The following is a 27,727-nucleotide window of genomic DNA, read 5'->3' as shown; positions in this document are numbered from 1 at the left end:
TGTGACTAACGTTTATACAGTCAGTAAATGTGGTGTCCCTCACACCTTATTATATTGAGCTGTACGTTAGTCATGTATCGGCTTCCACTGCAGTGGAGTTTTGTGAACTGGATGTTCCATACCTGCAGGTTGGGAAGCTGATTAGTAATGAAGCCAGGAAGTGTTTGCTGTTTATGTACACCTTTAAGTGTTCTCTCTGTGTGTAGAGTGTGGACTCACATAATGGTTCCTTCTTTCACAGACTCGGTTTGTTGCGGCCACCTGGGGGGGTGTCGGCGGGGTCCTTGGGTCCGAACGGCTTCTGGCTCCGGACCGTTAGCGCTGCTGGGAGCGCACCGTATCACCACCACGCCAGACCGCACACTCTTTTGTTGTTTTGTATCACATCACTGTTATGTATTAAATTCAGTTAGCCTTTGTACCGTGCTCTGCTTATTTCATACTGGGTCCTTCAAACGCTGGTCGGTTCTCCGAGCTGCGTCCGACACATAACACTGGCTTTAAGAAACACTATAAGAAATCAAGAAAAAAAGATCGTGGCAGTCAGTAACTGTTACTTTTTTAGACCAAGCAGAGGAAAAAAATATGGAATCACTCAATTCTGAGGAAAAAATTATGGAATCACCCTGTAAATTTTCATCCCCAAAACTAACACCTGCATGATATCAGATCTGCTTGTTAGTCTGCATCTAAAAAGGAGTGAACACACATTGGAGAGCTGTTGCACCAAGTGGACTGACATGAATCATGGCTCCAACACGAGAGATGTCAATTGAAACAAAGGAGAGGATTATCAAAAATAAATAAATCATCACGCAATGTTGCAAAAGATGTTGGTTGTTCACAGTCAGCTGTGTCTAAACTCTGGACCAAATACAAACAACATGGGAAGGTTGTTAAAGGCAAACATACTGGTAGACCAAGGAAGACATCAAAGCGCCAAGACAGAAAACTTAAAGCAATATGTCTCAAAAATCGAAAAATGTACAACAAAACAAATGAGGAACGAATGGGAGGAAACTGGAGTCAACGTCTGTGACCGAACTGTAAGAGACCGCCTAAAGGAAATGGGATTTACATACAGAAAAGCTAAACGAAAGGCATCATTAACACCTAAACAGAAAAAAAACAAGGTTACAGTGGGCCAAGGAAAAGCAATTGTGGACTGTGGATGACTGGATGAAAGTCATATTCAGTGATGAATCTCGAATCTGCATTGGGCAAGGTGATGATGCTGGAACTTTTGTTTGGTGCCGTTCCAATGAGATTTATAAAGATGACTGCCTGAAGAGAACATGTAAATTTCCACAGTCATTGATGATATGGGGCTGCATGTCAGGTAAAGGCACTGGGGAGATGGCTGTCATTACATCATCAATAAATGCACAAGTTTATGTTGATATTTTGGACAATTGAAAGGATGTTTGGGGATGATGAAATCATTTTTCAAGATGATAATGCATCTTGCCATAGAGCAAAAACTGCAAAAACATTCCTTGCAAAAAGACACATAGGGTCAATGTCATGGCATAGGGTCAATGTCAATGAGCAGATCTGATTTGATGCAGGTGTTAATTTGGGGGATGAAAATTTACAGGGTGATTCCATAATTTTTTCCTCAGAATTGAGTGATTCCATATTTTTTTCCTCTGCTTGGTCTAAAAAAGTAACCGTTACTGACTGCCACAATCTTTTTTTCTTGATTTCTTATAGTGTTTCTTAAAGCCAGAAAGTTTCCATTTGAAATGACTTTAGTTTTGTGTCATGTCTGTGATCTGCTTTTTTTCTACAAAATTAAACAACCGAATGAACATCCTCCGAGGCCGGTGATTCCATAATTTTTGCCAGGGGTTGTATTACACACACTTATGAAAGCTTACTGTACAATTTAGGATTATTTATTGTTTATTTATGTAACCTTTATTTAACGAGCTGACAATCCTTTGTGAGCTTGTTGCTGCACCCGAACACTGCACAAAACAGCATTTTCAGATATTTTTAACCAAAGTTTAAGTCAGCACATCATAGATTTCTATTTAATCCAATGTCTGACAATGTGAAATAATGCAAATCAAGATGGTGACTGCTGGCAACAGCTCACAGGCTGCATCCGCCATCTAGCGAATTAAATAGAAATCGATGGCCCCGCCTCACACACTATGGCTGCTGGGATAGGCTCCAGCCCCCATGACCCTTAATTGGAGTAAGCGGTTTAAGAGTGAATAAAACCTAACATTAGCTAACCAAAGCTGAGATTAGCCTTACTTAACATTAGCTAAATAATGTTGCGTAAGGGCCCCATAGGTAAGGACCCACTGATTGTCATATATTTTGTTGTTCTTATCACAAAGTTGATTTTAGAGGAGGTTTGCAGTTGGGCAACAGGGGTTGCAGCCTAAACCCCAGTCACAAAAAATCCCCAGAGTCTCATATCTCATTTTGCTTCAAATAATGGCAGTGTTCAGAATAATAGCAGTGCTATGTGACTAAAAAGATTAATCCAGGTTTTGAGTATATTTCTTATTGTTACATGGGAAACAAGGTACCAGTAGATTCAGAACATTCTCACAAATCCAACAAGACCAAGCATTCATGATATGCACACTCTTAAGGCTATGAAATTGGGCTATTAGTAAAAACATGTAGAAAAGGGGGTGTTCACAATAATAGTAGTGTGGCATTCAGTCAGTGAGTTTGTCAGTTTTGTGGAACAAACAGGTGTGAATCAGGTATTCCCTATGTAAGGATGAAGCCAGCACCTGTTGAACATGCTTTTCTCTTTGAAAGCCTGAGGAAAATGGGACGTTCAAGACATTGTTCAGAAGAACAGTGTAGTTTGATTAAAAAGTTGATTGGAGAGGGGAAAACTTATACGCAGGTGCAAAAAATTATAGGCTGTTCATCTACAATGATCTCCAATGCTTTAAAATGGACAAAAAAAAAAAAAAAAACAGACGCATGGAAGAAAACGGAAAACAACCATCAAAATGGATAGAAGAATAACCAGAATGGCAAAGGCTCACCCACTGATCAGCTCCAGGATGATCAAAGACAGTCTGGAGTTACCTGTAAGTGCTGTGACAGTTAGAAGACGCCTGTGTGAAGCTAATTTATTTGCAAGAATCCCCCGCAAAGTCCCTCTGTTAAATAAAAGACGTGCAAAAGAGGTTACAATTTGCCAAAGAACACATCAACTGGCCTAAAGAGAAATGGAAGAATATTTTGTGGACTGATGAGAGTAAAATTGTTCTTTGTGGGTCCAAGGGCCGCAGACAGTTTGTGAGACGACCCCCAAACTCTGAATTCAAGCCACAGTTCACAGTGAAGACAGTGAAGCATGGTGGTGCAAGCATCATGATATGGGCATGTTTCTCCTACTATGGTGTTGGGCCTATATATTGCATACCAGGTATCATGGATCAGTTTGGATATGTCAAAATACTTGAAGAGGTCATGTTGCTTTATGCTGAAGAGGACATGCCCTTGAAATGGGTGTTTCAACAAGACATTGACCCCAAGCACACTAGTAAATGAGCAAAATCTTGGTTAAATACCAACAAAATTAATGCCTCCTAGATGTGAAGAAATCATGAAAAACTGTGGTTATACAACTAAATACTAGTTTAGTGATTCACAGGATTGCTAAAAAAGCAGTTTGAACATAATAGTTTTGAGTTTGTAGCATCAAGAGCAGATGCTACTATTATTGTGAACACCCCCTTTTCTACTTTTTTTTTTTTTTACTAATAGTGCAATTTCATAGCCTTAAGAGTGTGCATATCGTGAATGCTTGGTCTTGTTGGATTTGTGAGAATGTACTGAATCTACTGGTACCTTGTTTCCCATGTAACAATAAGAAATATACTCAAAACCTGGATTAATCTTTTTAGTCACATAGCATTACTATTATTCTGAACACTACTGTATCTTGATTCTTTGGTGCTAAAGTGCCAACAATTACATAATACTACTTCAGTTACACCATGTCTAAATTGTAAAAGAGAAAAACATCAAACATTAGCACAGTTTCTGAAAGAAAAATGCCAACTTAAACTGCAGTGAGTATAAGACAATGGGTACAAAGACAGGAAACATAACTCTCAATGTCTAATAGAGCATCTCACTTTTGTGTCCATGATGAAATTATTCAACAGGATATCCCAACTAATTGGTTGAGTCAGTTGGAAGGATCCTTGGCTAATTGCAACGGTTTCATCAACACCTCTTTGAAATGTTTTAAGATAAACTAATTACATATTTGTGCGTGTGTGGAAAATGTGTGTCTATTTATTTATTGATTTATTTAATGTAATTTGCTTTCATTGGGTAGGCAACCAGCCAAGACATTAAATCTAGGCTTGCATCTCAGATGTACCTTCTGGCAAATTGTAGCTCAACTTTCAGATCTTCTTCAGTTTTTGAGAACTGTGTACTCCACACAGATTTACCATAGGGTGCCATACTGTTTGTATTTCTTCATAACTGATGTAGAGAAAGTTCAAGGCATATTCAGTGACTTGGAAATGTTCATGTATCCATCCCCTGACTTGTCTGAAGAAAACTGGCAATTAAACTGATTATTTACAGGTATTATACCAAAGGGACTGATTACTTATGCAACCCATCATTCTGGCTTTTATATTTTTAATTAATTTATATCAGGTTGTAGAGATTTACTTTCAGTTTGAGTCTAAGGAAGATAATTTTAGAAATTTTTATACTGAAAAGCCTGATTTACATTTTGTAGTTGAAATGGCATAAATTAAAATGCGTGAAATACCAAGGCGCTGAATACTTTTGAAAGCCACTGTATATCTTCTTTCCATGTTTCGTGGGTTGCCTATGGTTGCTCTGGCGTCCCCCACTTCCAAAGACATGCAGCAGGGTAGGTGAACTGGAAACTTTAAATTGACTGTAGGTTTGAGTGAGCATGTGAATGTGTTTGTCTATGGGTGATTCTTAGACTACGGGCACTTATGTCCTTTGATCATTTTGTATGAAAAACAGAAAAAAGGGGAAATTTCACACTTTTATAGTTATCTTTACAATGAAAGTGTGTTAAGAAATTTGTTCTAGTAGTCTATGATGACTTTTTCACCTTTTTTCAGCATCATTATATGCAAATATTGCCGTTTTGTGCTTGTCCCACACCCAGACTTTTGATCTTAAATGATAAAAATGAATGGTAAAGAAACGTTTTTTCTAATGTTTTAAAATATCTCTGAATAAAATATCAGTAAAATAATCAAAACATAATTGGGGTATTCAATGTCATACAACTGTTGTGATTTTTTTAAACAAAATGTAGTTGTCCCACACTATTGCTGTAATTTCCACCACAACACTGTAATGTCCCTAAACAGATTGTATGAAAGATTGTTTGGGTAGTTTCTATGGAGATAAACAGTGACATCAGAGCACATGTATATAGCGCCAAATCACAACAAACAGTTGCCCAAGGTGCTTTATATTGTAAGGCAATGGTGTGGTGGAAATTACATTTACAAGGCCAATAGTGCCCGTAGTTAAAGAATCACCCCTATATGTGGCCGTGCGACAGACTGCCGTCTTGTCCAGGGTGTACTCCAACTCTAGTGCTGTGACTGCTGGGATAAGGTCCACCCCCCTCGTGACCCTTAATCAGTGCTGGAAACAGAACTACCCTTGCTGCACTTACTAATAGATAATTCTACATGGACGCCTTGAGCAATGTTACTTACTGTGCTACTCTCAATATTGGGTGGAGAAGGACAGATGGGAGCACAGTGTTCAGCCTTGGCATGTTTTTACCAACTCTTAGACCATCAAACTACAGTTGCTGCCATGACACAACACTAGAGACACCCCCCCCCCCCCTCCGTGTAGTTGCAGTGTGAATTTATATTAGCATAACCTAAATAATGCAAACAATCTGCATATCCCAAGCTTATTACTTAATGATAATGCCTGCATTAGTACAGCTTACAAGTCTGAAAGAGGCTTTTCATTTTTGAATATGTGAGACTGTGACTATGCAGTTCTTTTCAAAGAAAAATGATCATACTCTCTTCCTGACTTTTCTTAATCTCTTCCTGACAGAGGCCCACAATTTTTTTATGATGTTTTTGTATGCCACTATGTGAATTCTAGTAGGTACTGGATAGAAAAGAGGAAATTTAGAGAATAGGAACTACTGTATCATCTAATGATCCAGGAGTTGCTTTGAGAAAAAGGGATGATCATAATCGAGGCAGGCGAGCATTAACAAATTGCACCTAGCTGCCTCTGCTGTAATTTATAAGTTTCACACATATCCCTGGGTGTGGCAAACCAAAGACAACTGCTTTATATCGGTCATATAGCATCTAGACATTCTCAATATCTTATATGACCATATTACAATAGTTTTGAGCATTTGAAGTGTGATTCCTTCCTCAATGGTGGTGATTTCTTCATCTGGAGGGGGTTTGGGATTCTTGTCTTCCTACCTCCGGATGCTGCAGGTCAGCGATGAGGGCGGACAATTCGGTACATACGATTCAAAGTTTTTGGATGTGACTCTTTAGATCCTTACTGTCGGTTCAGATTGGGCCGGAATTTATACACGTGTTACACATGTGGCGGACGCATGTGTGGTGTGTATAAATTCCGGCCCAATCTGAACCGACAGTAAGGATCTAAAGAGACATCCAAAAACTTTGAATCGTCAGGAGTCGTCCACATAGAATCGTCAAGCCTCATTGCTGACCTGCAGCAGCCGGAGGACGAAGAAGTCATCGTCCAGAACGGGGTCGGAGTTAGCCTATTTAGGGGTGCTCAAGCACCCCTAAATATATTTTAAGCACCCCTTATATATATATATATATGCTTCTATACTACTATTTTTTAAACAATCTATTTCAAGCATTATGCCAAAATATGTATTAGAAGAACACAGTAATTTGATCGTCTCCCCTTCTTGGACAAATGGTTCAATCCACGAAGCGCGCCTACATTCTTCTCTCTCTCTGCTCATGTGTTTGTGTCACGTGGCGCTCATTTAGCAGAGGTGCTGTACTGTGAGCACTGGTGGTAACCTCGTCCAGCCGTGCTGTCAAGTGATTTTTGCGAGGTATTTATTCACAGTTTATGTCTCTCAATGTGAAGAGCAAGTGCAACTTTCTGAAAAGTGCTTATTTTACTCACCTGGCTACCTATCGCAAAACACAGTATATTGCTCTACAAATTAGTGCGCGCTGTGCGTGGTCAAATGTAAGATTGATTCAGTGTTGTCTTTTTTTTTTTCTCAACTAAATCCTCCTGTCAGCTACTAAACTGTGCTGGCCCTTCGATCTGTGTAGCTTCCATTAACAAATCACTCTCCTACATCAAATACCATTTACACAGACCTGACCTTAAATGCTTAGTTAAGGTTAACTAAGCATTTCAGAATTAAGACAATAAACTTTACCATGAAGTTTACTGCACAGCATGATAATAAGTGAATAATTTAAGTTCCTGGTAAAAAGGCATAAATCATAAAACTCATTTTGTATTTTTATTTGTTGGCAGTAAGTGGCAAGCCTGCAGTGCAGTAATGGATGTCAGAGCATTTTTTTCAAAAGCAAAAAAAAAAAAAAAGCTTCAGGTGAGGTTTGTGCACTCTATAGCAGGGTTCTAGCTAGCGCAGACTTGCGTTACGGCCCGTTACGCTTATTTTCGACCGTTACGATTTTCAATACAGCGTCTGTAATCAACCGTTTCTGCAGCGCGAATCCAGTTTGAAGCGTGAATCGAAGCTTCGATTCACTGGCTCATGGCTCTTTGATTCGCTGGTCTTCAGTAAGTTCGGTAAGTTCGCTTCTTAACCCCTCTGAAAGCCATTAAAATATCATGAGTCACTTTTGTATGGATTAAAGTCACTAAAGGGGACTCTTGTCTTGTTGCAGTCGACAAAAGGAGAATCATCCTCTGTGCGGCTCTGTGCTAAGACCAGAGTCCGCTCGGAATTCATTCATTCATTCATTCATTCATCTTCTACTGCTTAGTCCAATTAAGGGTCGCAGGGGGCTGGAGCCTATCCCAATAACTTCAAAACGAATTGCCGCTTTAAATAAAATGACACCTCTTACAAACGTTGCAATACAGACAATAAACTACAATCGACTAAAACGTTTTTTTCCTCCCAAAATGAGACGTCCTGCATTCTTTATAAACCTGACCTGCAGCACAGCTGCAAGTGCTCAGCTCATATTTATGGAAAGACATTCATGCCAATAATAATGTCTGAAAGGAAATGCTTTTGACAAAAACTAACAGTTTTTATTTCTGTTTATGTCCAGAGATCAAGGATCCACCATGTAGAGTTTATTATGTCAAGAGTTTAAGGATCCAGTAACCAATTTCCTATTTATTTACTTTAAGACTCAGTAAAATTTTGTTCAATTTCAACTTAATCAGCTTATAAAGCACCAAATTACAACAAAAGCCGTCTCAAGGTGCCTCACACAGAACAGTTCAACATAAAAAATTAAAATATATAAATAAAAAAAAAAAAATTCAAATACCTAATTAAAAACAGAAGTAAAAGAATAAAACATAACAAAACAAAAACTACTCATAAGAAAGACAATAAAAATAGGTTTTAAGTATTGACTTAAAAATGTCCACAGACTCCAACTGCCTCACTGAGGGCCATGTACTGGCTAACCCAGAATGAGATTGCCCACTCAAGAAACTTCCCCAGGCTTCTGGACATGATGAAGGGACTTGGGCTGTCGTACCTGGCTTTTCCCCTTTGGGTACCCCTAGAATGGCCCATTTTTAGCTTGAATTTTCAAAAGCTTCCCCCCTTCCACAACCCCCCCCCCCCCCCGTTGCTTCACTCCCTCGACATTACCACTACGCTAAAATTTTAGCCTAGCTAGAACCCTGCTATAGACCTTATGTGATAGTAGATATGGACATTGAGAATAGCAAAGAATGGAAAGTGAAGCTAAGGGTAAATTGAATATGTGTATCAGACTGTGGAGGTGTCTTACTTGTTACTGGTGTTTTCAATTCAATTCAATCAATTTTTTTATATAGCGCCAAATCACAACAAACAGTTGCCCCAAGGCGCTTTATATTGTAAGGCAAGGCCATACAATAATTATGTAAAACCCCAACGGTCAAAACGACCCCCTGTGAGCAAGCACTTGGCTACAGTGGGAAGGAAAAACTCCCTTTTAACAGGAAGAAACCTCCAGCAGAACCAGGCTCAGGGAGGGGCAGTCTTCTGCTGGGACTGGTTGGGGCTGAGGGAGAGAACCAGGAAAAAGACATGCTGTGGAGGGGAGCAGAGATCGATCACTAATGATTAAATGCAGAGTGGTGCATACAGAGCAAAAAGAGAAAGAAACAGTGCATCATGGGAACCCCCCAGCAGTCTACGTCTATAGCAGCATAACTAAGGGATGGTTCAGGGTCACCTGATCCAGCCCTAACTATAAGCTTTAGCAAAAAGGAAAGTTTTAAGCCTAATCTTAAAAGTAGAGAGGGTGTCTGTCTCCCTGATCTGAATTGGGAGCTGGTTCCACAGGAGAGGAGCCTGAAAGCTAAAGGCTCTGCCTCCCATTCTACTCTTACAAACCCTAGGAACTACAAGTAAGCCTGCAGTCTGAGAGCGAAGCGCTCTATTGGGGTGATATGGTACTACGAGGTCCCTAAGATAAGATGGGACCTGATTATTCAAAACCTTATAAGTAAGAAGAAGAATTTTAAATTCTATTCTAGAATTAACAGGAAGCCAATGAAGAGAGGCCAATATGGGTGAGATATGCTCTCTCCTTCTAGTCCCCGTCAGTACTCTAGCTGCAGCATTTTGAATTAACTGAAGGCTTTTTAGGGAACTTTTAGGACAACCTGATAATAATGAATTACAGTAGTCCAGCCTAGAGGAAATAAATGCATGAATTAGTTTTTCAGCATCACTCTGAGACAAGACCTTTCTGATTTTAGAGATATTGCGTAAATGCAAAAAAGCAGTCCTACATATTTGTTTAATATGCGCTTTGAATGACATATCCTGATCAAAAATGACTCCAAGATTTCTCACAGTATTACTAGAGGTCAGGGTAATGCCATCCAGAGTAAGGATCTGGTTAGACACCATGTTTCTAAGATTTGTGGGGCCAAGTACAATAACTTCAGTTTTATCTGAGTTTAAAAGCAGGAAATTAGAGGTCAAGACATGGAGTGCGGAGCCGAGTCTCCAATTCGCCCAGCCTGGCCTCCAAAGCTACGAATAAGCTACACTTATTACAAGTACCGTTACTGCTAAAGGAGGCCGAGGAATAACTAAACATTTCACACCCAGAGCAGAAAAGTGCGGGAGAGACAGGAGAAGCCGCCATGCTAAATCGGCTAAGAGCTAGTAGCTACGCTAAGCTAGCGGATTCCTAAAAACACGCAAAGTGAATAATGTGTAAATAATTTAGAGGTGATTCAGCAGAAGGAGTGCTTTAGTTAAGGCACGTAAAGATTACACTGGGAAACAAATCATAATCTAGATAACTAGATCAATCTAACTGCGCAGATTAAACAGCTAACAGATACAGAAAAACACCGCTGTGCTCCGGAACAGGAAGTGATACAATACCGCAGTGAGAGCCAACCACCAGTAGAGGCAAGCAAGAGCTATTAAACCTTTTTGGTATGAATTCTGACTTTTAAGTCACACATTTTTATTTTTCTTACTTTTAAGGACTTCATTAGATCTTGTCTGTTCTTTCTATGCTTTGTTGTTAATTCAATAAATAATTCATATTCATATATTTCTTATCCGGAACCCATTTATGTGCAGTATACCATCTGTGTTCTCCATCCAGCCTTATAGTGGAGTGCTGCTGTAGCTGTGCTAAACCAGGTCCTCCTGCACACGGCACTAAACCTCACTGATCAGAACAATTGCAACTGCTGTATTTTTATGACTTACAACGTGGATGTGCGTGCTGCCAGAAAAACCGTGACATCAATCAGTTTGTAGAATAAATAAATGAATAGCCAAAACTAAAACACAGTCTAAGTAATGCCTAAAACTGTCTAAATGTAATTGAAGTGTAATTGTGAGTGTTCTGTACTAAGTACTATGACATAATCTGTTAAGATGAAATAAAAAATCTTCAATAACTATAGGCTCATAAGACTAATATAAAAACAAGGATAATATACTTTACTTTACTGAATATTTCAAACCTGCTCCTAAGTTGCAGTTACTATTTGCCCTCACCACATTAGGAGATTAAATTATTTGTTATATAAACTGCACCAGAATGCAGGAATTTTATGTATGGGCCGTTATCCATTGCTAATATGCGTTTTTTTAATCATTCTGACAATGAATGCAGCTTTTACAAGCAATGTTTTCACTCTGAAATCATGGGAAATTGTATTTCTGGACATCTAGATTTTAAAAAATTTAAAAATGTGCTAAGCACCCCTAAAACTGGAAGTCTAAAATCGCCTCTGGGGCAGAATCATCTGCACTGAAAATCCCTCCCAAAAATGGTCAAATCAAAATTGACTTTTATACAGTAGTCTACATTTTCGGGGGTTCACCTGTAATATTTTATGGCAAATTAATTTTTTTCCAAAGCTGAAGAAATACTCACATTGTTCTTCCTTTGCTCATTTAATGACAATAATTAATCAATTTTAAACTGTACATACCTTGCTGTTTTTTTTTTTTTCGGCAAACACAACAGCTTTCAGCTTTGTCTCTGCGGTGAAGGAATTGTACGAGGTCTGTTAGAAAAGTATCCGACCTTTTTTTTTTTGCAAAAACCTAATGGATTTGAATCATGTGTGCTTGCATGAGCCAACCTTGAATGTTCATGCGCATGTGTGAATTTTTTCACGCCTGTCGATTGCGTCATTTGCTGGCAAGCAGCATTTGTGTGAGGACGGGTGTAGTGCTCTCGGTGGTTTTTCATTACAAGGAAAATGGCGGAACGACTGGAGCAGTGCTACTGCATCAAATTTTGCCAGAAACTGGGCGACAGCCAGATGTAAACCATTCGGAAGATTCAGACGGCTTTTGGTGGCGATGCTTTGGGTGTCACACAGATTAAGGAGCGGTACAACCGGTTTAAAGACGTCCGCACAACGGTGGAGAGTGAGCCATGCTCCAGTCGGCCATCAACATGCTGAAATGACCAGATCATTTCCAAAGTGAATGCTGTGGTGATGCGGGAACATCGTGTGACTATCCAAGAAATTGCAGAAGAGGTGGACATCAGCACTTTTTTTGCACATTCCACTGTGACAGAAGATTTGGCCATGAAAAGAGTTGCAGCGAAATTCGTGCCGAAGCTGCTGACGGCGGAGCAAAAGCACCTTTGTGTTGAAGTCTCACAGGACATGCTGGACTCCGAAAAATGGTGCCCACCTCTTCCACAATTTCTCGGATAGTCACACGACTGAAAAGCCACCGAAAGCTGTCTGAATCTTCCGAATGGTTTCCACCTGGCTGTCACCCAGTTTCTGGCAAAATTTGATGCAGAAGCACTGCTCCAATTGTTCCGTCATTTTCCTTGCAATGAAAATCCGCCAAGAGCACTACACACGACCTCACACAAATGCTGCTTACCAGCAACTGACGCAATCGACAGGCGTGAAAAAATTCACGCATGCGCACAAAGGTTCAAGGTTGGCTCATGCAAGCACACGTGATTTAAATCTCAGGTTTTTGCAAAAAAAAAAAAAAAAAAGGTCGGATTCTTTTCTAACAGACCTCGTACTTCCTTTTTGTGACAACACTGGTAGAAGGAGTCACTCCCTCAGGAATAAAATTACCAGTATATTGTCCATCAGCACACACGCTCGAGCAGGAGGCTGTCATTTCAACCCACGATTGCTCACACAGACAATCAGCCAGACAGTGACGTCCGGCAGCTAACATACATGATCCAACCTTTAAACAAGACTGGCGCGTATTTAAGGCAGGTGTTTATTTTTTTTCCATCAGAGTTTTGAGCAGCAATTAAATAAGGCAGGCCCATATTTAAGGTCAGGCATTTAATCAAGGAAATATGACGGTTCAACTCTTCAGGCAGGTAGATGAGCTGGGTTTCCATTTTTGGGTTAAAATTTGGGATAAAATTATAATAATTGGTAACTGGTAATAATTTGGGATAAAAATTTGTCCCTTAGGCACCGGACTATTAGGCTCCGAGGTTTGGAGGATTCTTGGGTATTGCTGGAATTATTGTCAAACGAATACCTCAGATGAGGAGTATCACTTCCATTGTGACATTTTGTCAGCTATGACATTTTGGCCATGTGGTGCTTTTCTACAGGCATAATTATGCATACAGGTGCCTCAATGCTGAGGACCCCGGTGGCTAGAGAAAGCCCAGGGAATGCCCATGTTTCACCTTGCTGTGGCAGATAAATTATTACTCTGGAGAGGTGTGGTTTGGCTGGATGCCTACATGCATGGGACTGGTTTTCATAGAAGATCCAAGTCGTGAACCAGCATATGCTCCTAGAGCTAACAGTAAGTGGATATACTGATCACGATTTCTCTGCTCAAACACTCCTTCAGGGAGTGAGCATGCTCAAATCCATAGCTGTTCATAAATTAGAGTGCACTGTTGAGTGGCTACAGAACCACAGTTCAACATGTAGTTCAACTGAATTTCTCCATTACCAACAGCACACCATACTTTTGTGGTTTAAAACATTATGCAGACTTCAAAGCTTCATTGCCAGTGAAAATGCAACAATGGTGAATTTACTTTTCTATACCCCTACCCTCTGAGTCTGAACAGATTGATGATTTAGCATTATTTGGAATTTTGATCAGTTTCCTTCAAATTAAAAAAACTGATCTTGATGAGTGATGGTTCCATCACTTTGAGCCAGAGACGGATGTTTCTATCTCTTCCCAATGTCATGGTTGTTTTTCTTTGAAGATGGTGATTGTTTCAGTTTTCTGGCATGCAAAGGCCATTGTGTTCATGGATTACCTTCCAAAGGGCCAAACCACAAAAGGAGAGTACTACACCAGGTTTGTGAAGCAGCTACAGTGAGGCAAATAAGTATTTGATACACTGTTGATTTTGCACGTTTTCACACCTACAAAAAATGGAGAAGTCTGTAATTTTTATCGTAGGTACACTTCAACTGTGACAGACACATTGTATGATTTTTAAATAATTAAGTTGCGGTTTATTGCATGAAATAAGCATCTGATCACCTACCAACCAGCAAGAATTCTGGCTCTCACAGACCTGTTAGTTTTTCTTTAAGAAGCCCTCCTTTTCTTCACTCTTTACCTGTATTAATTGCACCTGTTTGAACTGGTTATCTGTATAAAAGACACCTGTCCACACACTCAGTCAATCACACTCCAACCTTTACCTCAGCCGGATTTGGATCCTCGGGTTTATGAATGGAACCAGACTCCCCCGATCAGGTGTAGTGGATCAAGGTTGCGTGAAACTATTTTCTTTCGGCCATCTTTATTTTAGTCGGCGCGTAAAATGAAATTGTCGTCTGTTCACATCAAAACAAAAAAAATGTCAGACTTGTCAACCTCAGAGATACTGCCTGAAAATTATGATTTCTAATCTTGTTTTACAAAAACAAACATGCAATATTACCGGATCTATTTCTTTGGGGATGTGTACGGATTCGGACGACAGACGGATATGGACAGATCACCTTCGCCTCCGGCTTTTCGAAAACTAAGAATCTTAAGGAGGAGCTCCATAAGAAGCATTTCAAGGTCCTGGAGTGGCCTGGCTAGTCTCCAGACCTGAACTCAATAGAAAATCTTTGGAGGGAGGGAGCTGAAACTCCAAACCTGAAAGATTTGGAGAAGATCTGTATGGAGGAGTGGACCAAAATCCCTGCTGCAGTGTGTGCAAACCTGGTGAAAAACTACAGGAAACGTTTGACCTCTGTAATTGCAAACAAAGGCTACTGTACCAAATATTAACATTGATTTTCACTGGTGTTGAAATAATTATTTGCAGCAGTAACATACAAATAAATTACTAAAAAAAAAATCATACATTATGTTTTCTGGATTTTTTTTTTTTTTTTTTGAGTATGTCTCTCACAGTGGACATGCACCTAAGATGAAAATTTCAGACCCCTCCATGATTTCTAAGTGGGAGAACTTGCAAAATCACAGGGTGTTCAAATACTTATTTTCCTCACTGTATATCATATAGCAAACAAACACAGTGATATTTGAGAAGTGAAATGAAGTTTGTAGGATTTATAGAAAGTGTGCAATAATTCTTTAAACAAAATTAGGCAGGTGCATAAGTTTGGGCACCCCAACAGAAAAAAAATACATCAATATTTAGTCGATCCTTCTTTTGCAGAAATAACAGTCTCTAAACGCTTCCTATAGCTTCCAATGAGTCTGGATTGTGGTTGAAGGTATTTTGGACCATTCTTCTTTACACAACATCTCCAGTTCAGTCAGATTTGTTGGTTTCTGAGCATGGACAGCCCGCTTAAAATCACACTACAGATTTTCAATAATATTCAGGTCTGGGGACTGAGATGGCCATTCCAGAACATTGTAGTTGTTCCTCTGCATGAATGCCTTAGTAGATTTTGAGCAGTGTTTAGGTTGTTGTCTTGTTGAAAGATCCTGCCCCGGTGCAACTTCAACTTTGTCACTGATTCATGAACATTATCAAGAATCTGCTGATATTGATTAGAATCCATATGGTCCTCAACTTTAACAAGATTCCCAGTACCTGCACTGGCCACACAGCCACACAGCATGATGGAACCACCTCCAAATTTTACTGTAGGTAGCAAGTGTTTTTCTTGGAATGCTGTGTTCTTTTTCAACCATGCATACTGCCCCTTGTTATGTCCAAATAACTCAATTTTAGTTGCATCAGTCCACAGCACCTTATTCCAAAATTAAGCCGGCTTGTCCAAATGTGCTTTAGCATACCTCAAGTGACTCTGTTTGTGGTGTACGCAGAAAAGGCTTCCTCTCTGTTACAGCATCTCCTTGTGCAAAGTGTGCTGTATACTTGAACGATGCACAGAGACACTATCTGCAAGAAGATCATGTTGTAGGTCTTTGGAGCAGGTCTGTGGGTTGACTATGACTGTTCTCACATCTTTCGCTTCGGCTTAGCAGGCTAGTACTGTGCCTGCGGTCTTCCATTTCATCACTATGTTCCTCACAGTGGAAACTGACAGCTGAAATCTCTGAGATAGCTTTTTGTATGCTTCCCCTAAACCATGATGTTGAACATTGTTTGTTTTCAGGTCAGTTGAGAGTTGTTCAGAGGCTCCCATGTTGCCACTCATTAGAAGAGATGCAAAGAGGGGAAACCTTTGCAAATGGCCACCTTAAATGCCCTTTCTCATTATTGGATTCACCTGTGTAAGGAGGTCAATGGTCAATGAGCTTACCAAACCAATTTTGAGTTCCAATAATTAGTGCTAAATGTATTCAAATCAATAAAATTACAAGGGTGCCCAAATTTATGCACCTGCCCAATTTTGTTTAAATAATTATTGCACACTTTCTGTAAATACTAGAAACTTCATTTCACTTCTGAAATATCGCTGTGTTTGTCTGCTATATGATATATTAAACTGAAATTGCTGATCCAAACAACCAATGATTTATAAAGGAAAATCATGAAATTATCAGGAGTCGCCCAAACATTTGCATACAACTGCAACGCTTTTCCATTTGAATCAAAGCTCAAAGCGCTTTACAATGATTTCTTCACTCAGGATGGCATTCCCATAGAAAAACAATTTCAGCTCATAAACGTTAACACCCTTGATGGCACACAGTAAAATCACCTGTGTAAAACTAACACTGACAGTGTTAAATTAACACTCTCAGTGTACATATGGTCCTTCTCTGGCCAGAGTGGGACCATATGTACACTGGCAGTGTTAATTTAACATTTGTGATTTTACTGTGCATGTATTATCTCAAATTACTCATCTTATTATTCCACTACAACTTATCACCTCAGGCAACTACCATGAAAAGATTCAGTTTTTGTTTTCTTCCAGGAGCTCCACTACCATCAGGTTGGTTGTATAACTTGTTAACTTGTCGCACCCAGAGAGGGAATCAGTGGAACAGTATATCAAAGCAAGGGCGCAATTTAGAACTAGACATTTTGGGGGACAAAGTGCGAGGGGGGTCTATGGGGTCTATGCTATGCTATATTCACTCCATGCTTGCCAGATGATCCACCGTCTACTCTATATTATTAATAAACCATTTTGTGTCTTAACCAGCTGTCTCAATGGGTCCCAGTCGTGACATAAAAGTCATGCAATTAAGTCGTACATAGTCAAAAACACCTTTATAGACATGTATATTTACTTGTACATTTATGTTATGATGTGTAAAGTGTGCAAGGTATGTATCAGCCAGGCCCACATCATTGAAATTATTCAACTTGACTGAGGTTGCAGTACAGTTAACTGGTCTGTCTGCAGTATCCCATTCAGTTTGTTACAAGCATGTTTGAAAGAAATGCTGCTGAATAAAAGGCATGCATGCTCAGCAAAACTAAGCTTTCCTCTGGAAAAGCATAATTGAAAGCAATTATGTTTCCTTTCAGAATTTGATATTGACATATGCAACCACATGAAGGTAACGGGAACATAATGCACTGTCAGCATGGCATTGCTGAAAAGTTGTGAGTTTTTTTTTCTTTAACTCACTTCAGTTGTACTATAAAAGCAACTGCTTCTAATTTGGATAAGTGGGATGCAGCTTGTTTCGCATAAAAAAATCACAAATCACTAAAATTCATTATTTAATTTTTCATACTTAATTTTGTTGTCAATGACAGTACAGCATTACTTTTGCAGATGGTGGAAATAAAAAAACACTTTTCTGGTGACAGATGCGAAGCAGGTTTTAACCATGACCTTTAGATCGAACCCCCCCCCCATCCCAGAGAGTGGATAATAAATGCAAGCAGGCATACCCTTCATCTCGAGGTGAACACTTGAATGGTTTGCCGCATAATCATGAGCATCTTTGTGGCGGTCCACTAACAGTAACCTTCTATCCAAAATCAGGGATAATACCAGGCCATGCCAAAGTACTTTGTTGACAAAACTGAATGAGCCACAGTGGGCTTCCTGTTGGGGTGATAAATCATTTTACTCTTCTCTACCCTCTTGTCAAAGTCAGCACATGGAGCATGCTCTGTTGCTGCGCCTCATCCACTACAATATGGAACTGGCTTGTGTCCCGGATGGTAACCACCCATGCAGACAGCTGTATTCATCACCACTGCTCAAAAGAAGCCATCTGTTGACCGCTTTCAGGTGATGTGGGCATCCCCTTGACCTCTTCCTGCTGGTGGGATACTCATCACTGTGTACTGCCACATGGCCATAATGTGCAAGCAGCACGCTTCACCTGAATCTTCTGAAGGATCTTTGGCACAAAGCCATTCATACCCAAGGATCTTCCAAAAAGACCTAGTACCAAAGTCATCCAGTTGTTGCCTAAGGTTCCAGCCAGGTCTCACATCCACACAGGGTCCACAAGGGCCCTAAAGACTTGGCCCTTCGTTCTCTTGTAAAGATATCAGCATCATCAAACACTTTTGTCTAAAAACATGATGATTCCGTAAGCTCTTCCCAGGCATCTGTTGATGTCATAAAGAGGACCCAGATACATGAGTGCCAACACATAATGCAAGTAAACAACACTTTCACTGCATTCAGATACGCCTCTGATGGCCGAGTCCAGGAAGTAACTGAAAGCCTGGCTCTGCATCTTGATCCAGGACAGTCACAAACCCAGACACTCTGACTCCTAATTCAGCTTTTCAAGTGCTGGAATCAACACATCCATTGATTCTACAAAGATCACAGCCTGTTTCCAAAAAGCCACTGGTTTTCACCACCCTACCCAAAACCCAAGCCATATAAGCTCTGAACATCGTAGGAGCCAGAACACTTACCTGATGTACACCAGAAACTGACATTCTGCACCCACTCTGCAGAGCACTCAAAGTGCCTTTGTGTAGACTGCCTATGATGTTCAGCAGCTTGTTGGAGATTGCTCATATTTTTATAATGCCTAGAGAGCACACCATCAAATGAATCCACTGCTTTAGAGTCGCGCTTGGGTTCAGCAATTAACTCATTGTAACTCATTGTAATAGGATCCTATGTTTTGCAAATCTGTGGTTGTTTGACGTATCTTTATACCATCCTTCATTTACTCTGGTAAATTACTGTGGTGTAGTGTGACCTTCTTGATGCACAACCTGATCTCACGCCAGTTCGTGATGACATCATGAAAAGTGATTTAATCTATTAGTGTCTCTTCGTGATGGTATCACAAATTTGGAGTGATGCAGGGTGTGGGGTTATGGTTAGGGATAGAGGTCGGGTTAAAAATAATGAACTAAACTTGAGTGTCACAAAAATATGATCCATTTTGTGATGATACAACACTTGGACTGATCACTAATAGTTCACTGACTTGTGCAGGAGCACCTTGAGGGACAAAAACTGAAATGAGAAGGTGAGTTAGCTGCACCACTATACACTTCCTTTATTTCCATCAATTTGATAATGTCTCTGGGTGACAAAGTGATTGAAAAGTGGTAAATGTTTAAAAGCGCAATTTCCCTGAGCTCTTCTGCACATCTGGCTGAGAGAACTACACAAATCCTTGTGCCTTAATTTTTTATGGAGCACTGATATGCATTATTAAGCGATTCATGTAGCAGTCTGGAGAATATGCTGTCACTTTGTGCCAGGAATAATGTGAACAGTAATGGTGCCCAAGTGCTGTGTTTTCTACATTTTTGCCTCGTGTTTTTTTTTTTTTTTTTTTGCAGAGGATAGACAAATACAATCCCAAATATCATTTACAAGTCTGACACCTTTTTGGAAAATTCCACATACACTGTAACAGCTTGTTCAAAGTGTTGATTCTAGAATGTCTTGACACCTTGTCAAACTAAATTGTCCTCACACCTGATTTTTTGTCATGAAAGAAGTGGACCACTCAGTGGGCATCTATGACAGTATGGGTGCTCTCAACCACCGTCTGTGTTTCTTAGCTGTGGTAGGACAATAAATGTGGTTTGGAGCTGAAGAATGTGTTAAAGTTGTATTTCTCATAATCATAGTGCAGCAGATAATAGAATATTTGCAGAGGAATCCTTCAAATCTCGCTATAAGCACCAAAAACAGGGGTCAATTGAAGAATTGCACAGGGGTCAAAATTAAAAAAAATGTTCCAATCATACTGAAAGATATACCACATTAAATGTCTGATCATAAAGATTCCAAAAAGGTATAGTTTGGACTATCTATGACTGAATGTTATGGAGTTATGGGGTAAAAACAGCAAGAATGGTGATAAAGGTCAGTTTCAGTTTGTACAGGGTCCAGAAGTTAAACTTGCTCCAATTATTAAAAAATATGATGCAAATTATTGGTTGAGTTAATAGGGTTTTAAAAAGGAATAGTCCGCACCATGTGTCATGCTTAGTTACGATTTAAAGGGTAAAATACGAGGGTAGGCTGAAAAGTTCTAAGGCTCCCCATGAAGGAGTAATGCATTAACTGCCTTATAGTGAGCCTTAGAACTTTTCAGCCTACCCTCGTATGTCGCATGTCAAAGAATCCAATGGACGTTGACATTGTTTGAGCTTTACCTTACAGACCAAACATTCAACACAGTCAAAACTATTCCATTTATTAATCCTATTAGTTCAACCAATAATTTATTTTTTTTTTACCAAAATTGGAGCAAATTTAACTTTTGACTCCTGTACAAACTGAAATTTGTCACCATTCTTACATTTTTACCCCATAACTCCATAAGATTTAGTCATAGATAGTCCAAACTATACCTTTTTGGAATCTTTGTGATCAGACACATAATGTGGTATAGCTTTCAATATGATTGGAAGATTTTTTAATTTTGACCCCTGTGCAATTCTTCAATTGACCCCTACCTGGCCTCCTATTGAAAATTCAAATGGTTAACGTTATTTTTCTAAAATATGTACCAAAAACTATACAGTTAAATTTTGGTGCTTGTAACCAGATTTGAACGATTCTTATATGCCCATCACACATATCCAGAATCACGTAGAATGACGTATCGGCACACATCAAAAAAGTGTTGGGTTTCAGTTCCAAAATGTTCTGACAGCCATCTACGCAAGTCCATACAGTTGGTCAAAATCGGCTGGTGGCCCGAGTGTGATGCACATGTTCAAAACCCTCCGGGCACTGCCGAGCTGGGACACCTATCCGACGGTGGTCCATGTGCAATCTGAGGACCATCTGACCACAATTTACATATTCTGATGGCGGAATAACTGGATCCGAAATGATTTGAGTGCATACGAGGGAACCTCAAGATGGATCTGGCATGGCAAAGCTTACTGGTATGACCTGCATGTGCCACATATAATAATGTCCACCCCCCACCCCCCGGTGTGCAAAGGAACTGTTGAAATGTATGTGGCACGCTTCATCATGATAATAATTATGAATTATTATCATGTACAATGAATATGAACACAGGCTATCAAACCGAAAGCACTGTACGCTACTGTGCACGCCACCACAAATCTGAACAGTTGTTATACAACAGCTGTTGTATAACAGCTGTTATAACCCCAATAGACCTTACAGTACAGATATTTGTCCATTCCTTCCCATGGGTGATGTAAATAATGTGAACTATTGTCTCCATCATATCTGTATATAACACAGGCAGCTGTGCCTCTCCGTGGTGCGCAGTAAAGCACCATTGCACGTGTCAGGCTTGGAGCTGAATGGATCTCACCTCTGTAAAATATGATCACCTTCTAACTTTGTAGGAGATATGACATGGAACTGTTGTGCCAGGCCATGACAGCATTAATAAACATGAATCTCACCTCCAACAGCTGCCCAGGAGCGCAGTGTGGACGTGGAGCTGGGACCACACCCTGTGGTTAAAATCCTCTCACCCGGCTGCTGTGGGCTGGAATCAACCAGGGCAAAAATAAATCCCATGTGATAATCAAAAAAAAAGAAAGAAAAGAAATTAAAGTTCCCTGGAAAGGCTGCGTCTGATGCATGGGACAGCATGGCTCACTGCCAGCAGTGTCCAGTAGCTGGCAACACCGCGCAAGTGCGCCCCCCCACACACGCACGCACACAAGGCTGCTCATTCACCCATTGTGAACACACACACACACACACACACACACACACACACACACACACACACACACACACACACACACACACACAGTGATCACGTCATCAGTCCAGCACCTCTGCTGTAAGCGCACATGCATGTGAGGTCAGTAGTGCTGTGAAGAGGAGGATGAGCGCAGATGTGATTGCACGACTGAGTGAGTGACCACACCATGCCGGCTTTTACACACATGACATGAGTCCAGTCCATACGTTGGTTGTACTGCGATGTCCAGTATTGGCAGGTCCTGTGCAAAGGGAGGAACACAGTGCTGCCTCCCTCTCCAGTCCCGTGTTTGCCATCCAGACATTTGGACATCGGACAGGCTTCAGTGCCTTTTATGGGCATCTGACAGCAGTCTGTGTCACCTGCCTGTTGTCTACATGTGCTTTGGATGCCATTGTGCAGGTGTGGATGAGGTAATCCGGATGCATTCTGACACTGCTGACCACGTCTCTTTTCCTCCCGACTACATCAGATTATGGCAATATTTGCTGTGTCGGGCTGGTTCCTGCACATTCTTACTATGTGTGACGAGGGCTTTACAGTTATCTGCTGTACTATCACACAAACCTTGTGGAGTCGACGTAGTAGTTTTTCTCCACACTCATTTAAGTTTAAATTTTATAGTCGTAGCCACGTGAATAAAGAAGATTCTTCTCACCCAGTCATGCTTCTTTCAAACACTTTGGTCTCTGCTACCTGTGCCACTCTGAGTCGCTGTTCCTTTGTCACAACATCCTCTTGAAACAGAATAAGATCTTTTCCAGCTCCTTGTCCCTCTTTCGCTCCTCTTTCTTCCTGCATTTATTATTCTCCACCGCCTTCTTTCACTTTTCTCTGGCCCATCCATCTCCACATTCATTTGCTCTGCCACGCTGTTTCTCTCTTCTTCCTCTCCCACATCAGCTCATCTGTCATCCATTATTCATTCCTCACATCTCCTGCTCAGATGATGTTCTGTGTGTCACACCTTTACACCGCACACCCTCCCACACCTCTTCATCCAGTTACTGTTCCTCCACTCCCTCGCTTTTCCCCTTCCTTTCCATCCCTTCTGCACATTTTGCTTTTTCCCTGCAATTCTAAATTATCCATGGACGCCCACCGATGTCTATCATATTCTTTCAGCTTTAAAAAAGTCTTAATATGCTTTAAATATAAATTTTATATTTTATATTCTCCTACATCTAAAAAAGCCAAATTAATTTGGTCATGATTCAGTGATTCTGCTTTTTGCAGATGATGTACTTCTGTTGACTTCAGACAGTGACCGATGATGTGCACTGAACAGTTTTTAGGCCAACTGTGAAGCAACTGGGATAAGGATCAGCACCTCCAAATATGAGACCATGGTCCTCTGCCAGAAAAGGGGCGGATTGTCGTCTCTGGGTCAGGGGAGAGGCATTACCAAAGTGGAGGAGTTCTAATATCACAGGGTCTTGTTCTCAAGTGGTGGTAAGATGGAGCATGAGATCCACAGATGGATTGGTGCTGCATCTGAGGTCCTATGGGTGCTGTACCAGACCATTGTGGTGAAGAATGAGCTGATCCAGATGGTGAGGCTCTCAGTCAGGAGATTTGTGCTCTTATCTTCACCTATGGTCATGAGCTTTGGGTAATGACCGAAAGAACAAGGTCACAGGTATCTCATGGTAGAAATGAGATTCTACCATGAGATATCTGGGCTGACACTCAGGGACTGGGTGAGAACCTTGAATACCTGGGAGGGACTCTGAATCAAGCTGCTGCTTCTTCACATTGAATAGAGCCAGCTGAGGTCATTTGAGCATCTGGTGAGGATGCCTCCGGTCATCGCACTTAGGAGATTTTCCAGGCACATCCAAATGGGAGGATGCCAGACCCAGGGCACGCTGGAGGGATTATACTTGGGATACTTCTCGGGTTCCCCCAAGAAGCGGTAGAGTCTTGGCTGAGGATAGAGAAGTCTGGGATGAGCTACTTGGTCTGCTGCCATTGTAAGTGGCAGAATTTAGTCATTGAGTAAGTCAATATCAAATTTGACAGAACAGCTTCAAACAAACAAATGAGCAAAAAAACAAAAAACATTTTACTGGGGTAATTGCAAATAAGATGTTATGAAGTCAAGCTGGTTTCAGACAGCTTCTCTTTGAGGATGTTTTGCTCCAAATACACAGTAAAATCTCAATTCATTTATTAGTTCCCCTGTCTGGTCTCACGTTTCTTTCATGATGCATACTCCCTTTGATCCCTTCTACAGTTCTGTATATTTTGTAATGGTTTTGATTTTATTGCTGTTATTTTAATGTATGTTTTAAATTATGTGTTGTAAGGTTACCTTGGGTTGCCTGAAAGGCACCCTTAAATAAAATTTATTATTATATGGGTGCGATGCTACACACGCTCTGATTGGCTGATTAGCAGTCAGACATTTTCCCATATCCGGACAGGTTACTGTTGGGGAAAGTGTAGTGACACGGACCCACAACAGGGGGTGCAAATGAATGGTCAATAGATGAGCCAAAAGGTAACAATTTAATGTTGTGAATGTGCACAATGATGATACAGACAATCACAGAATCTGACAGCAGTCAATACACCAAGGTGACGTGTGGGCAGGCTCGAGGATAGAAGACGTCTGTCCTGATAAGAGCCGGAACCACACGATTTCCACTGCCACAGAACCCGGAGAATACTGGAGCCGCCAAGTCCCGAATTCCCAGGTGATCACCGTCCCCGACTGTCGGATCTGGTACTGCTGGCGAGGAGCACAAACAGTGAGATGTGGGTGTGTGCACACACCCAGTAACAAAAACAGTCAGAAGGTGGAAAGTCACCTCCACCTCTAATCACACACACATGCAGCTCCTGTCAACCACTTATCTGGTTGGGGGGTGAAGCGAAGCCGTTGCTGATCACACCAAACGCCAATCCCACAGATAAGGAAACACTTACAGGAAAACGGCTGCAAAGAAGTTCAGACTGTTAGTCAATGTTTTCAATTTAGCAGAGAATTACCTTCACAGGTAGATGATATCTCGGCAGCGAGGTGGAGATGACATCCGGCTTTTATGGAGTGATGAAATGATGGGTGACAGCTGTCATGAGTTGATGTGTGACAGATGTCACTCCCGGTTGTGTCCGTGGCGGCAGCGCCGTCTCGTGCCTGAAGCCCGCACTTCAGGCAGGGCACCCTCTGGTGGTGGGCCAGCAGTACCTCCTCTTCTGGCGGCCCACACAACAGGACCCCCCCCCCTCAACGGGCGCCTCCTGGCGCCCGACCAGGCTTGTCCGGGTGACGTCGGTAGAAGTCGGCCAGGAGGTCCGGGTCCAGGATGAAGCGCCTCTTCACCCAGGAGCGTTCTTCAGGTCCATACCCCTCCCAGTCCACCAGATACTGAAACCCCCGGCCCTTCCGACGGACGTCCAGGAGCCTGCGAACCGTCCATGCAGGCTCCCCATCGATGATCCGGGCAGGAGGCGGCGCCGGTCCGGGAGCACAGAGGGGTGAGGTGTGGTGTGGCTTGATCCGGGAAACATGAAAAACCGGGTGGACCCGCAGTGAAGCTGGGAGCTGGAGCTTCACTGCGGCCGGACTGAGGACTTTGAGGATCTTGAATGGACCAATATACCTGTCCTTGAGTTTGGGTGAGTCCACTTGGAGGGGGATGTCCTTCGTTGAAAGCCACACCTCCTGCCTGGGCTGGTAAGCAGGGGCCGGGGAACGCCGGCGGTCTGCATGGGCCTTAGCCCTCGTCCGGGCCTTCAACAAGGCAGAACGGGCGGTGCGCCACACCCGACGGCATCTTCGCAGGTGGGCCTGGACCGAGGGCACACCGACCTCTCCCTCCACCACGGGGAACAATGGGGGCTGGTACCCCAGACACACCTCAAATGGGGAGAGGCCGGTGGCAGAGGACACCTGGCTGTTATGGGCGTACTCGATCCAGGCCAGATGGTGACTCCAGGCCGACGGGTGCGCGGATGTAACACAGCGGAGGGCCTGTTCAAGTTCTTGGTTGGCCCGCTCTGCCTGTCCATTCGTCTGAGGGTGATACCCGGACGAGAGGCTCACATTGGCCCCCAGTTCTCTGCAGAAACTCCTCCAAAGCTGTGAGGAGAACTGAGGACCACGGTCCGAGACAATGTCAGTTGGTATCCCATGCAGACGTACGACGTGATGGACCAGGAGGTCTGCTGTCTCCTGGGCCATAGGGAGCTTCGGGAGGGCCACGAAGTGGGCCGCCTTGGAGAAACGGTCCACTATCATGAAGATGGTCGTCATGCCCTGGGACGGCGGGAGGCCCGTGACAAAGTCCAGGCCAATGTGAGACCAGGGGCGACGAGGCACCGGAAGCGGTTGCAGAAGTCCTTGTGTCTTGGAGTGGTCAGCCTTGCCCCTGGCACAGGTGGTGCAGGCCTGGACATACTCCCGGACGTCGGCCTCCATGGACGCCCACCAGAAGCGCTGCCGGACAACTGCCACAGTCCTACGCACCCCTGGATGACAGGAGAGCTTGGACCCGTGACAGAAGTCCAAGACTGCAGCTCTGGCCTCTGGTGGGACGTATAACCGGTTCTTTGGTCCAGTTCCGGGGTCTGGGCTCTGTGCCAGGGCCTCCCGGACGGTCTTCTCCACGTCCCAGGTGAGGGTGGCCACGATAGTGGACTCCGGAATGATGGGCTCCGGTGGATCCGACAGCTCAGTCTTGACCTCATCTTCATGCACCCGGGACAAGGCATCCGATCTCTGGTTCTTGGTCCCGGGGCGGTAGGTGATTCGGAAGTCAAAACGCCCGAAGAACAGTGACCAGCGGGCTTGCCTGGGGTTCAGCCGCTTGGCGGTCCTGATATACTCCAGGTTCCGATGGTCAGTGAAAACCGTGAACGGCACAGACGCTCCCTCCAACAGGTGTCTCCACTCCTCAAGAGCCTCTTTCACTGCAAGGAGTTCTCCATTGCCGATGTCATAGTTCCGTTCAGCTGGGGTCAACCTGCGAGAAAAGTAGGCACACGGGTGAAGAACCTTATCGGTCTCTCCGCTCTGAGATAGCACGGCTCCTATCCCTGAGTCAGAGGCGTCCACTTCAGCCACGAACTGGCGGCTAGGGTCGGGCTGCACTAGAACTGGTGCAGATGAGAACCGGCATTTCAACTCCTTGAACGCGGCTTCGCACCGATCCGACCAGGTGAAGGGGACTTTTGGAGAGGTCAGGGCTGTCAGGGGGCTAACTACCTGACTGTAGCCCTTAATGAACCTCCTATAGAAATTAGCGAAGCCGAGGAACTGTTGCAGCTTCCTACGGCTTGTTGGTTGGGGCCAATCTCTCACCGCCGCAACCTTGGCCGGATCAGGGGCGACGGAGTTGGAAGAGATGATGAACCCCAGGAAGGACAAAGAGGTGCGGTGAAACTCACACTTCTCACCCTTCACAAACAGCCGGTTCTCCAACAACCGCTGCAGGACCTGACGTACATGCTGGACATGAGTCTCAGGGTCCGGGGAAAAGATGAGTATGTCATCCAGATATATGAAGACGAATCGGTGCA

Source organism: Thalassophryne amazonica, chromosome 16 (assembly GCF_902500255.1).
Source record: "Thalassophryne amazonica chromosome 16, fThaAma1.1, whole genome shotgun sequence".
NCBI lineage: Eukaryota > Metazoa > Chordata > Actinopteri > Batrachoidiformes > Batrachoididae > Thalassophryne > Thalassophryne amazonica.
This window is presented reverse-complemented; position numbering follows the sequence as displayed.